Source organism: Argopecten irradians, unplaced genomic scaffold (assembly GCF_041381155.1).
Source record: "Argopecten irradians isolate NY unplaced genomic scaffold, Ai_NY scaffold_0129, whole genome shotgun sequence".
Lineage (NCBI taxonomy): Eukaryota > Metazoa > Mollusca > Bivalvia > Pectinida > Pectinidae > Argopecten > Argopecten irradians.
The window spans coordinates 788-14,735 of record NW_027187596.1 but is presented as its reverse complement, the minus strand read 5'-3'; the positions used below and the strand labels follow the sequence as shown (position 1 = coordinate 14,735).

Genomic DNA, 13,948 nt, shown 5'->3' with positions numbered 1-13,948 from the left:
CAGAATTTATGTATTGTAAAATTCGTGTTTTAATGTTTTTTTTATGTTCAGATGGGAGCAAACTTGCAGCAATCACTTTACCATTATTAATAACGTAACACTTTGAATGAAATGGTAGACCACACCTCGGCTTCGTAGTCAGGCCTAATGTGCTCATTTCACCGCACTATATATGTAAGTATAATGATTTTGGCAGTTACTGCAAAAAAAATCTTTACAGCACATATTTGAACGGGTAAAATTAAAACTTATGGATTGTAAGTATTGTAATACTAAAAATGATTGGAAATTTTTGGCGTTGAATGTCATATTCAAAGCTTTCCTTTATTCGTGCGTATAAAAAAATAAGGCACATATAACTTTTAACAAACTTACTTGTTCGTGCAATGAACACAGAGAAAAGGGATTCAAATGATAATGAATGCACAGAGTCTTGTAAGCATTTACTAAATCTAAATCGCAATCTGATTAAAATACAGATCCTTATAACCACTCCGTTCAATATAGGATCTGACAATATCCCATATGGGGTCACGTTCGGATGACCTTTTACCATGTGTACTCCAGATCAAATACATTTTCTACACATTTCTACGTCAATTGATAACGCTATTTCGTCCCAGTAAGCATATACATTTAGCATTGTTATGCACTTTGGGCAAGATGACTACGTGCGCGAAAATTATTCGGACAGCTTTTTCAAACTAGTTCGTCCCCAGTCAAGATTCTGGCAGTGCCAATTTAATTGGCCATTTCCAAAGGTCATCCTGACGTGACCCCTAATGGGATGTTGTCAGATCCTCATATCAAACTTAGTGATAATAAGGATCTGTATTTTAATCAGATTGTCTAAATCGTGAATATGAATAGCCGCATAAAAGCACAAAATTTAATTTCAGCATTTTTTTCTATTGCGTCTGAGTATCGTTTAAACACAGCTAGGGCAAACTCTTTCTTCTCAGTGTTGGATCATACTGGTACAACAGTACATAAAGCAGCGGCAATAAGTATTCATAATCCAATTCATTGTGAAATCATCAAGGCAGACAAGCGGAGGAACGGAAAGAAACGAGAAAGGAACAGAACTATGTCTGGACTGATTTACCATTCATTGTACAGGTTATTTAAAGCGAATAGTCGGGCAAGTGACTGTAAAATATCGGTAAAAAATGGTATTAATATATCCGGTATAAATTTCTTATGAATTAGAAAAATACAACTTTCCGTCAAAATCGCTGTACATGCGAAGAAAATAATAATATCTATGGGAATCCTAAAAGTCCTCCCGGACGGCTAAGAGTGCAGTTCAATCTTAACGCATGCGCAACACCCACCACTCTCCGTAGTAAACAAAACATGGCTACCGTAGTTTTGAACCAAAAATGTTTCTGCCAAAACAACCAACTGACTCACCTAAAATGCGAAAGGAAAGGCAATGGAGCAGCGACAAAATCCCAACAAGACTGACCTCGGTAAACATTACGTCCGCAAGGGGAGAGCTGTTAAAACGCAACTTTTTATAGTGAAGTAGATCTCAGTTTTCTAGAAAACGAGCTCGCCTCGGGCTCCGGACCGCGTGAGTGGTATCGTACCTAAGCCCTACTAACGGACCCGGTCTATCTCACTTTGCCACAACTGATTTGTGAGATGAGTCCTTCGTATTATGTGATGCATATCTGTAAATAGTCACTTGCAGCAGTATTTTTGCATAAATGAGTGTGATCACATTATTGGTCCACTTCGTGTTCATTCCTGATTCCCCCAGATCGCGTATATCAGTAACCTTCGGGGTACATCGCGCGGCTAGCGTTTCTTTAGTTGGGTGCCTCTTTAGGGGGTAATGAATGGCACTGTTATGCTACCGTGTCAATTCATTATCCAGTTTAATGTTTGGATTTATTTTGTTCAGTACATGTTCTGGACGTGTTTATACTCCAAACTATTGTATATAGGATTTACATTGTAGGTTAACTGGTGAAATTGTATTGTATATGTTCTGATATACACACATACATATGTACATGTAGGTTTTAGCTTGTTCTTTAGATATATTTGGAGGACACATACAATATTATTTCTGGTCATAATAATAAAATAGTGGTTTGTATATTTATTACAACTGTACCTGGTTCATGTGTATATGACAAACTTTACAGAGTTGAAATGTACTGCAGCCATGTATCATTTATAATTATTCTGAATTTTTGTTGGAACTATAGATAATGAATTTTGTATCTTTTTTTGAAACAATATTTCAAGAGTCAAGAGTCAAGAAGTTTTATTTAGAGTCGCATACATGGGGAACATAATAACATTAGCACTGTAGTGCTATTCTTGCGACAAACATATGTAAAATATCACAGTACAAACAGGTTAAATATATATAGACAGGACAACACTATTTAACGATATAGCAACTCACAGCGCATGCAATGATTTACCATGAGTATTGGAAACAGCTATCACAGTTTAAAGCAGAAATAAAATAAAATTACATTTTAAAGGCTAATAACTTAATTATCTACACTTGTATTTTAAACACTAATGTTACAACAAAAAGGGTAAGACACTAGAAGTGTTATGATGTACGAAAAATGCTAATATAGACAAAAGTGAAAAGAATTTTCAGGATTATACACTAACCATCAGTAGTGAATTAAGAAGTAGATAGTTGAAGTCCATAGGTAGAAAATCTAAAAGCTAAAAACAAGATTTTATAAATGTAATGATCATATGAAAATGGATTTGAAATGCATCACAGGTTATATAGGTAATGTAAATTACAAAGTGAACGGTAGATTCTCAAAGGGGAAAAACTCATCCTATATGGTGTGTACAGATGGTACAGGAGCAGATCTGTGTATCCCAGGTGTGAAGCAGTCTGCGAAACGAACTGTAGTTTTCAGCTTGCCGACATTCATTTGGCAGACTGTTCCACACCTGAGAAGCAGCGAAACGAAAAGATCTCTTACCATAAGTGGAGGGTGTTTACCCTTGGAATCTTTACCAGGTTGTCCTGTCTAAGATTATAAAAAACTTCTTTCTTCTCAACAAGATTTTGTAAAATATGAGGAGAAATATCATTTAAAATTTTGAAAACTTCAGAGGCCATATCTTTCATACGCTTATACATGTAAAAAAAATCAAGTTTGTGCCTCCTTAAAATATCGAAGACTGGGGAAACATAGTCATTGTCAATAAAACGAAGTGCTCTCTCCTGGACTTTTTCCATTTTCCTAGTATTAGTCAATGTACAAAAGTGCCAGGCAAGTGGACAATAGTTAAAATTTGAAAGTATGAAAGACTTAAAAATGGTAATTTTCCCCTTCTTTGTAAGATTATTTCCCAGTCTTTTTAAAACAGCAAGTTGTTTGGCAGCATTTCTACAGAGTCGAGATATGTGTGCATCAAATTTAAGAACAAAGTCAATATCTACACCTAAAAGTTTTACAGTATCTTCGCACATAATCTCAAGGCCATCGATGTTAAAAGATTTAATAGAATTTGTTGTCTTCTTTCCAAAACATATAGCCTGGAACTTCTCTGGGTTGGCCTTCATACCATTAAAATTAAACCAGTCTATTAGAACTTTACTCTCTTTTTCTAAGCAATCTTTCATATGTGAAAAACTATCACCTATCTTAGAGAGAGTATTATCATCTGCATAATTATATAAAACACATTTGTCAACAAAGGTAAAAATATCATTCATAAAAATATTGAAAATCAGAGGTCCGACAATAGAACCCTGGGGGACTCCCTTCTTCACATCTGTCCATTCGCTGGTCTCTGGCCCCAGTCTGACCTGCTGCATTCTGTCACTCAGGTAGCTGCCGATGAAGTCAATAGCTGACTTACCCAGACCATAAGCTTGCAGCTTCCCGAGTAGCAGGTTATGAGGAATGCAGTCAAAAGCCTTGGACAGATCCATCAGAATAGCTCCTGCATGCTGATGGTTGTCCAAGGCCTGCCTCCAGTCCTCAAGAGCTCGCAGCAGGACAGACTGGCACCCATAACCGCTCCTGAAAGCTGCTAGGAAGGGATTAAAAATAGACTTAAAATATTCACCTAATTGGTTATGAATAAGTCTTTCAAAAATTTTTGACATAGAAGGTAAAATACTTACAGGCCTGAAGTTACTCTTATCCATAGGGTTGTTTTTCTTAAAAATCGGTAAAGACCTGTGCTTTCTTTAGGGCATTGGGAAAATGGGAAAACTTTACACAATGGTTAAAAAGGGATGTTATAACAGGAGTAAAAGCTACTGATTCTATCAAATGCATCAGTGACACATTCACAACTTATAAAATGTTTTCTCTAAAATAAAAAAAAAAACCTGTAGAATGAACCTACATTTATTCATTTATATATATTTGAAATTGATCATTTCAATTTTTGTCATATTCAACAGATATAAAAAATTGCTGGTTCTTTTTTTCAGGCACCATGCATGCATAGTGACATGAATACAGAAAGTTCATCCCTTGGACCTGTATACAAGTGTATGTATACATATACATACAATTAGCATCATATGAAGACTGAAGAATGTTGATTTGAGTGCTCTTGAAAGTAAACTTTTCCAATATGGACCTAGAAGATCATGAACAGAACATTTAAACAGTATTAATTTATTAAATGTTCCTTTCAACTGTAATCATTAAATAAAATTATGATGCAATACTTTTTCATTGTTTAACTTTGTAGAAATATTTGTTTATATTAGTCCTCTAGATCCAGTGATTATAATTCTTGCATCCATATGCCTGCCATTTGTTTGTCAGGGCATTGTGAGATAGCTTTTCAATTACTTTTAAAAATATAAGGATTTTTTTTACATATAGGCAATATAGATAACATTGTCTTGGATTTCTTAATTCTACTTTACAAAGAGAGTAGACTCAACATATAAATATTAAATTAAACCATAAAACTAGCAAGTTATTCTGAAATGTTAAAAATCTTTTTGTCTGAACCAAATTTCACATTTATTGTCTATGTGTAACTTGTACATAGACCATTTATGTATTAATACTGTAGTAACAGTGATTACAAACACATAGACTAAAATGTAGTATGTAGTACTATGTACATCTGTCTTTGATTTTGAGTTCTAAAACAAAAAAGTGGTACCTATTGGGAGGAGTTGTGACTTGGGCGGAGGGTGAAATACAGAAGAAATAGCTACACATGGAAAAAAGAAAGATATACAGTACCATATGGATTCAAAGTTGCTCCAAAATCAATGAGACTAAATAACCAAAAAAAAAGCCATGTAAACCCCAAATATGCAATGACCAGATCAATGATAAAGCACCCTTCCACTTCCAGTTATCTGTAGCTATTTCTTCTATATTTCAACCCCCCACTCAAGTTACAACTTCCCAACCTCATGATTCTTCTGTCTTTTAGCCCCCCACCCCCACCCCCCCCACCCCCACCCCCACCCCCCCCCAACACACACCCCCACCCCCCAACACACACATACCTGATTGATTGTCATGTTATTTCAGGTTCCTATTCAGGTGTATTATTCCTAAAAACCAAAAAAAGGTATACACACTGTGTACTCTCAAAGGAGGGAAACCACTTCATTCAAAAAATGGAATTTACAATTTCATCTTAATTTTGAAATTTTCAATTTAATTATTAATTACTGGACTATTAAAAACAGTATAGAACCCCTCGACAAAAGTACTGTGGTACAGACATTTCTCTTAATTAATTACTTTTCTTCAAAACTCAATCATCTTTTTCTCCAGAGCACAAAAGAAAACAGGAGAAACAAACAGAAAAGGAAAGTAACATACATGTAGGCCTATACTGTTTTCTGGGGAAATATATATGATGTGTTAAATTCTCACTAGCATAGGCCTACATGAATTTGAAGAATTAAATATTATCAATGTTTGAGAGGAATTTCCATAGTTTGTGATATTCTATCAGCAGCTACATGGAATGTAAGTTGTACATATATTCCTTGGTACGCTATACATATAGTCTACATCATAAAATGTTTATTTCCTTCATGGCTGGATCATTCATGTCATCTCTCTCACTAGAACTCAAATATTGTGTTGATCAAAAAATATACCAACCAGAGGATCATAGATATTTTATTCAAATCTCTGCAACAAAACTACACGAATAATTGAACACATATATTGGTACTTGTAAAATATTCTATGTTATGAGCTTATATTTATTTAGACACATGCTTTGACAGGCTACATGCAGTAGAGGACTTTTCTATGGAACGTTTTCTGTGGATGGTTTTTAAAGAGGGAAATTATGTTACGATTATTTGTAGATGTAAACCTTCAGATTGATTCGGTGATCGTCTCTAAATACGAACGTAAGGCTTATGCTGCAATAATTGCCCTGATGCTCGGGGCCCCAATGCTCTGCATCGGCCGAATATTTGTGTCGATTTCCCATGTACAAGATGCTTTTATCGAAAAATGCTTACAAAGCATTGTCATTAATGTAAGAATACTTCATTTGCATCAAATGTATCATCTCAAAACAACAATTTGCATACCGCATTAGTGGTTTATCACACGAAACGAAACCGACACGACTGAGAAACACATGTCCATGTTGATATTTCCACGCAGCCTCGTTTTCAAAGAGTTTGGAGAATTTATATTTAGAACTGCTAAATTTACACGGGGCTTCCCCAAAATTTCAATGGTCAAAACTGGACACCGTAAGCAGAACTTGACCATCATTATGGTATACAATGACTTTTGGAAGGCCAAAGAACGCATTTTGACTAGTTTCCTTTGCCCGACTATTCACTTTAAGGATATTCAAGTTTATTTTCATCAAACATTATTTTTCTGATTAAGTTCTCAAGTTTATTTTCATCATTTGGTTTTTTTTTTTGTAAAATCGATCAGATAATTGTGTTTAAAGGGGCAATTCACTCAGTATAATTCTTTTACATAAGCAAGAAGCAAAATATGGCATAAATGTATTGTTCTACATTTCTTATGAAACACATAACATAAAATATTGACAAATTCCACGTCATTGTTTAGTATTTTAATTAATATCGTTGAAATATCAAATCGTTGATCAATACGATTAAGCAGGTACAACATGGACGCTGTACCTATACCTGAGCCAAAGTCACGCATGTTAAACAAATAAACTACATAACCACTGAAAAGGTGATAAAATGATTTTTAGGCAAGACAATTCACCTAATAAGGTAAACACACTACTCTCAGAGCGATTTGAGCAGTTCTAGACAAAAGCTGCAGTACTATACGAGCAAGGGACAGGGTTCGGCATACAAGAAGTTCGACCACAATGTGTAATGGCGGACAGCGAGCGAGTTTAAACATCTACACACATGTCACAACCATGGGCTTTTCAGGCATATTACAGTAAAACCGACTGATCTAATTTCCATTAGAACTGGATTTTACCCGATATATATACAAATTTTAATGTTCTCTTAGACCGAATTGTCCCTTTAACTACTTCTGAAGTAAATCTGTTAAAATTTCTTCATAACTGGATCTTTTGTTGTCAATCCTCTGAATTAAAGCTGTTATTTGTTTACTTAAAACTCGATCAGTTAAATCATTTTTAACTTATAAAATAAAGTTATAAATTTCCTTATAATTCATAAACTGTATGCTACAATTTCATTTCACATTTTGACATTGTTAGTAGCAATCATAAAGTGATTTCGGCAGGAATGTTTTTATCTAAACATACGTAAGGCATAAAAACCACATTTTTACAGTACATAATTAATGTGTTGGAACTATCCTTTATAAGGCATATGAAACCATTTGAATGATTTTCACAGCTTATTCATCAAAACCTTATGGTTTTCAATAGATTAAATGGGAAAACATAATATGCCCTGCAGGTAGGGCGTTAGAATTATACCTGCTGCCCCTATTGCATGATCGTAAAAGGCGACTAAATTTAGGATCTTATCTTTTCTTTTCTTCCTAACTGACTTGATGTTTCCTAATGCCTCCCTTGGCACCGCCTCACTTTTGGCCTGGATTTGAGCGTTCGCCCCTGTGAGGAAGGCTCTGGGTTCTGTCCCCTTGCCGAGACACACCAAAGTCTATAAAAGTGGTAGTTTCTACTCCTGCTTAGGGCTCAGCATAACGGGAGTGGGACGACTGGTTCGCCCGTTGTCAGTATAATGTGACCGGGTGGGGTATGTCGCTTGGTGTCTTCGGCCGCATGCTTCAGTGATATAGCACTTTAAAAAGGGCAACAGTTCCACTATACAAGAAGACACAACACGAATATACCACAGTCTCCCAAAAAACGCACCTCGCACACATACACGCAACACACCGCATACATGGGAGGCCGTCCTTACATGACCCTTGCTGTTAATAGGACGTTAATTAATCAAACAAAGAAACAAACAAAAAGGGAAAACATAGCATGTCGGAATTTTTAGCCCAGTTACGGCACATGTAACTTTAATGATTACAAAGAGAAAGAAGGCAATATATAGTTTTGAACGGGCAACTACTAGAACATTCACAGATCCATCTTATCTCCTGCCAGTAGAGGCAAGTATATGTACGTATGTGGTGTCGAACATAAGCTTAAACCCCATACTTGTCAAGAAGTTATGAAACATATATTACAAAAATCAATATATAATTTTATCCCATGTTTTCTCATTTACATTATTGCAGTATGGTTTTTTTTACAATATCGCAGTAGCCTATTGCATCCTTCCAACTGTGTTTGCTGTAAAGCAGCAAGTGGAAAAAGGAAAGACGAGTCTCTCATAGAAACCCTTTTCATCTTTCATAATCAAATAATTATATAGAATGTATTTCGGTTTAATATTCATATTTTGCAGTGAACCTAGTGTAAAATTCAATTATACGTTAAAAGTGAATAAATCGTCCATACAAAAGTTTATATTGCTTTAGTTGACATAATCACATGCAATAATATCAATGAGTCGTTAAAAACAACAGTATTGATTTGGCAGACAGTAGTGCATAAGCGGTATTATTACGGTTACCATTGGTGACAGGGCAATGCATAGGAATCTCTCGCGTAATCAGATATATATCACATGCTAATATGTTGAATCTATCAAATAAGATGAAATCTTGTTTGACCTCAAAACCTTAAATACATTGTACTTTAGATGTTACAAATTATTTAGAAAACAAGAGAAAATTCCTTCATTCAAGTTCCGAACTTACCTCTGTGTCTTGGCTTTCACAACCAGGAAGTTCCAAGCATTACAATTGATTTGCGATATCGACGGACTTAGGTATGGTTATACGAATTTGTTCATGCACACACTGCATATATTAGGTAATTATATCTAGTATAGTCCACGGGGTACTTCTTAAAGACTTAACTCTTTGAATGGTGTGTTTTGTTTTATTTGTTCTTGTTAACGTTGTTGCTGCTGCAATAGCTACCACTCGAATAAGAAAATAAAATTATAGATAGGATCCTACCACATTGATCAATCAAAAGGATATATACAGAGAGAGAGAGAGAGAGAGAGAGAGAGAGAGAGAGAGAGAGAGAGGGGGGGGGGGTAAATAGAATATTTCCTTACCTTGAGGGTAAGACAGAAAAAAATCTGTAACCGAGGAGGATCACGACTATCTAATTCGAGGCTTGCCGAGGGTTAGACTGCCGTGAATCTCCTCCAAGGACACAGATTTATCTGCCCTACAGTATAGGTAGGTAATAATCTTCTTTTTCTGTCCCTGTAATTTCCAAGAGTTAAAAACTGCCTTAAACAATGTTTAACATTTTTTAGTATTAAAAAACTCCAATTTGATACAGTATATTAACCAAATTTATGACTTCGCTTTGGTTGAAATCGCGTATTTGCTCCTTCTCGGTAGTGATTTTTCCGTCGTACATTCAAGGTATGGAAAGAGCATATAAATGTAACCCTGTTTAAACAACTGTCTTATATAACTTCATTGACGATAATGGAACACGTATAATTTAATTTTTACAAAATGAGCTTCATACAGATTAAAGGGTATACAATTATGGAACAAATCGCATTGCTTTAAAAAAATATATCGCTGCAGATCAATTATACTTTTAACATTATCATCTATATTCAGTTAACAACAGAATTGTAATTCCAAAATTAGTCCTATCTAGTTATAGAGTTGATGATCTTGCATATCTAAGTTGATAAGGCCTAGTTCTTGAGTAACATGCCACAATTATGTATGTAATGGATTGCCTCACTACATAAAATCCCTATAATACCGCAAAAATATCGCCAAACACTGCAATTTGTCATCTGCGAACTTCTTTTAAGTGCCAATTTCCTAGTCCCCCGAACCTAACACCACATGGATCACCTTTATTGACTGAGGTATCATTAATATTTATATCACTCTGCTAGGCCTTCAGACATGCGTAAATAAGCACTAGACAATAGACTACAATTACCTATATACAATGTATTCACTATTCGTCCGTCGACGTGTCATTTGTTTTTCAGTAGTGTGGGTTTGCGACTTTAATATTAAGTGTAATACACATGGCGTGTGTTTGCGAAGACAGAGAACGTCTTTCCCTGCATATTGCGTAGGTAAATGAAGAACTCTATTGTGTTCTATTTTAAGGCATACAGAAAATTCCACTTGGGAATTACCCGATTTTCTCTCATACGAGAAATTTTTTTAATCTACATTTATGTAACAGGGCGAGAGTAGTATGCCACCAGCCAGACTCGAACCCGCGACCCTGGTTTTACTAGTCCCCCGATTTACCGAGAGACATCCCCCCTAGCGCGAAGCCAGAAGGCGACCGTATCACTATTACGGTTTAAATTAAAATTAAATTAAAACCCACTACATTTATGGCATAGATGATAGCTGTTGACATGTTTGTTATTACAAATCTAAGAGGATATGATAACTATTTCAGTTGCATCTTTAAAATATACGACATTTATGCGCATGTATCTAAATTGTTAAGCTACTAAATTGATACAAGCGAATGTATTATGTGTCGGTCACGTTCTAGTCCTATATTATACTATAAGTTGTTTATCTATATTATTAGTTGTTGTTTTTTTCTTAAATTTTGTCTAATATATAATATCATGCAAAAAATAATAGAAATAAAAAAAAATAAAAAAAAATAGCCTTAAGTAAGGAGGTTAAGCAGACCAGTTGCGTTTTTTCTGCGTAATGTAAACGCCGCTGTGCACCACGCCCGTTATAACGGCGAAAATCGGCACTGGACAAAGATGGTGGCATATGGGGGAACTACTGTATAGGCATAATAAGAAGAACAATATCTATATGACCACTACTTCTGGCATTCCCTATCAGACTAACATATTATTACAACTCAATCACTTCGAAAAACAAACGATACAATCTCAACAACTTTGAATTTACTTTTTTATTCAAAGTCGACTGAAGGATGTACCTTGAAAAAACCTTAAAATTTTGAACCATATTTATTTAATAAATATATATTTGCTTTCTTTTATTTTCGAAATGTGTTATTTTGTCGATTTGGGTTTTAACTAGAATGTATTTTGCAAAAGCAATAAAGCTAGGCAGTGCTACAGATGAAATACAACAAACACAACATGAAATATTAACAAATCCCACGTCATTGTTAAGTATTTTAAAGATGATCCACCGCTGACAAATGGTATTTTTTCACTATCAAAAATAGGAGCAGACGATTTAGCATTTTTCTTCAGTTACAAAAATTACTTACTTTACACCATTACCGCCGTTGAAAAGGTTGAGCTTCTAATTTTACTTCAAGTTAAAAATATGAAAAATAATTAATTGCATCCCGAAAAAAAATCCGTGGTTATATATCCTATATGGAATGATTGCGCCAAAGGAAAATAAATCCTTTTTTTATTATTTTTGTGTTAATTAGACATATATATATACGCTAAAACACCACTTATTGTTCAAATGATGAATATCATTTATACTCTGTCGGCGGTGGAGCATATTTAAATGATAGCGTTGAAATTCGAAATAGTAAAGCATTACGGTTAAGAATGTATAATATATACGCGGTACCAGTACCCGAGCCAATGTCACGTACGTTAAACAAATGAAACACAGAACCACTGCGGATTTTGTGAAATTATTTTTTTGGCAGGACAATTTACCTTATAATGTAAAAACACTACTGTAAGAGCGATTTGAGTAGTTCTTGACAGAAGCAATTCCACGAGCAACGGTCAGGGTTTGGCATACAAGATGTCCGACTGCAATGTGTAACGGCGGACAGCGAGCGAGTTTGAACATTTCTCACACAATTCACCATAATTGGCTTTCCTGGCATACTACAGCAAAAGTGTTCATGTAATTTGCAATAGAGTTTGTCACCGATATTGAATTGTCCCTTTAAAATATATCACGGACATAAATTACGGATTGCAAATAAAGAGAAATAAAAATGAGACACATATTATGTATAAATCATGAAATCTGAATATTCAACCACTAACCTTTGTTATTGGTAAATGTATCCGTTTGTGGCTTAGGGACAATGTAGTTTAATTATCCTACACATGACTACCAAACTTCCTCTCGCACTAGGTAGGCGGTTTGGGGCCCAATATGAACTTTATATTCTATATCATATGTTGTTGCCGTGTGGTTGAGTTCAACCAGGAAGGCTTTCCTTAGGCACAGATAACTGGAATACAAAAGATATCCGCAGTATTATATATTTGAAAATAGTTACTTGCATAACATAGGTAACACAATACATGGCTCATTTAAAAGCCTACTACCTATCCAAAACGAATTTTAATTTTTTCAAAGGGGAGTATAAAGGGAGATTGGTGATATTTGTAATGCCGCAAATGTTATCAACTTACCGCTAATACTACACTTATCACATCGTAAACTATTTGCTTAAAGTAAATAAAATATTAATTTTCATAATGCGGGTCGTCCTCACTACTTTGAGTTAGCTGACTATCACTGCGCTATTCACATAACAGTGAAATGAATCTTCTGTGAACATAAGTTGCGCAAAAAGTTTTACATTTATTTGGTGCAAAAACCTCATTTTAGGACTTATATATCAATTTCATTATGTTCTTTTATTATTGTTAAGAGACTTTTCAATTTTTATTTGGCAAGGTGTTGGGCCTTTAAAGAACGGAATCCATTAATAGTTGATCATGTCTGATGCAATTTTCATCTCAGTAATTGCATTTAAAAATAATCATTATAATTAGTTTAACATTTTATGACACTATACAAAATAACTCCATAATAGTTGTAACGTGAAAACATTTGGTCGCTTAACGTTCCAAATGTATGAAGAAATATTTAAAGCGATTAAGATTTTGATGCCAATCTATCCCGTGGATCGACACCCTTAGATTTGCAATGACCTGTTAGTCAGTATCCATACTTGTTAAGGGAAAAGACTTGACTATTTTATTAGTCCCCAATATAAGGTGTGGATAGTTTGATATATTTGACAACATTCCGAGTAGAACAAGAGGCCCAGAGGGCCTGTATCGCTCACCTGGTTTGTAATGCCTAGTAATGTTCTGAATACAGGTTCATTGATTCTTTTCTGAAGGAATTTGAATATATACCTCTAATTCCCCTATTGGGCCCCACTCTGCTCCAGGGGGTCAAAGCCAAAATTTACACAAATTCAAGGATTTTTCTGGGCCAAATTTGGTTTAAAATCCAAGCAGAACTATATGACTAGTAGCGATTTAGGATTTACCGCTATTTCCCATATTGGGCCTTGCCCCTCCTCCCCCCGGGTGTCAGAGCCAAAATTTATACAAGTTCTGTTCCCCTTCCTCCAAGGATGTTTCTGGCCAAATTTGGTTACAATCCATGCAGAACTCTTGGACAAGTAGCGATTTAGGATTTACCGCTATTTCCCATATTGGGCCCAGCTCCTCCTGCCCCCGGGGGGTCAGAGCCAAAATTTA

General features: G+C 35.2%; 1 long non-coding RNA gene across 2 annotated transcripts in view; it reads right to left on the bottom strand.

Moving 5' to 3' along the window:
• The window catches only part of LOC138311820 (uncharacterized), a 69,645-nt gene extending 56,965 nt beyond the window's left edge, over positions 1-12,680 (bottom strand). The window contains exon 1 of one of the 2 annotated variants that reach the window (XR_011206748.1): positions 12,488-12,680. This is a non-coding gene — a long non-coding RNA (uncharacterized lncRNA). Of the gene's footprint in view, positions 1-9,212; positions 11,077-12,487 lie in introns of those variants that run through there. The other variant, XR_011206749.1, reaches the window with a different exon arrangement.
• Between the last annotated feature and the right edge of the window lie 1,268 nt (positions 12,681-13,948).